Genomic DNA, 1048 nt, shown 5'->3' with positions numbered 1-1048 from the left:
ACTTAAAATTAAAAGGCAACATACAACAAAAATAGAAAGGAAAAGACTGACAAAAACAACAAAAAAAAAAACAGAGCTTGGAAACAAACCGAGAGATATATAATGGGAATTATTTTAGCAAAGAAGAAAGGAGAGGAGATAAAAAAAAAGAGCAGCTTTTACTTTTGTGTGAACTGTTGTAGCAGCTGAGGTTTTTGATAAAGTTGAAACAACAAAGATCTTCAATTAGAAAAACTTACTTTTCTATGGATATATGTGTGTGTGAGTGTGTATATATATATGTGTGTGTGTGTGTGTGTGTGTGTGTGTGTGTGTGTGTGTGTGTGTGCTTATATTCATATGCTTAAATATGTGCATATATATACACACATATATGTCAAATGCACTCTTATAATTTGCATGTCTATTTGTTTAAAATGTGTGTATATGTTGTGTGTTTCTGTGCGTATAAACACACACACACATGCACATCCATGAACTGAGAAAAAAAACTGAGTGTAAGAGGAATCAGATATTGTGCACAAGAAAGAGGACTATTGATATGAGTACATGATGATGACTACTGCATAGTGTTGCAAATTGGTGGAACCTGAGAGAGAGAGAGACCTGGGAAGAAATGGTGAAAGGTGACTAGAAGATGTTGTATCTTATGGAGAAAGTAGCAAAGGACTGGAACTGATTGGTGATACACCAAACTACAGAAGAACCGCCCTCTATGGCAACACATATTCTAACTCTAGGGCAGTGTTTAGAGGTTGCAATATTTGTGCCCTGTCAGGGTTACATTTGCTGGCCCCTCACCTTACATCCTTGATATCACCTTTCTATCTACCTATTGCTTACCACATCTTTATCACCTGTCTTTTTATTATTCATAACCCTCTAACTCCCATCTCCCTATCACCTGTGCTGATTGCACCATCTCCATCATTCTATCTATCCACCAGCCCTTCAGCAGGCTGAGATATAAGTGGTGACTGCATGCATGAGACCACTATCATCCTCCAACCACATCTAATGCACTCCTAACTTCACCAAGCTGTGCTGC

General features: G+C 37.8%; 1 protein-coding gene across 1 annotated transcript in view; it reads right to left on the bottom strand.

Annotated features, from left to right (window-relative positions):
• LOC106873095 (protein O-linked-mannose beta-1,2-N-acetylglucosaminyltransferase 1) overlaps positions 1-1048 on the bottom strand; it is a 154814-nt gene that overhangs the window by 77514 nt on the left and 76252 nt on the right. The gene's annotated exons all lie outside the window — the stretch shown is intronic.

The sequence above is a fragment of the Octopus bimaculoides genome, chromosome 19 (assembly GCF_001194135.2).
Source record: "Octopus bimaculoides isolate UCB-OBI-ISO-001 chromosome 19, ASM119413v2, whole genome shotgun sequence".
Lineage (NCBI taxonomy): Eukaryota > Metazoa > Mollusca > Cephalopoda > Octopoda > Octopodidae > Octopus > Octopus bimaculoides.
This window is presented reverse-complemented; position numbering and strand designations above follow the sequence as displayed.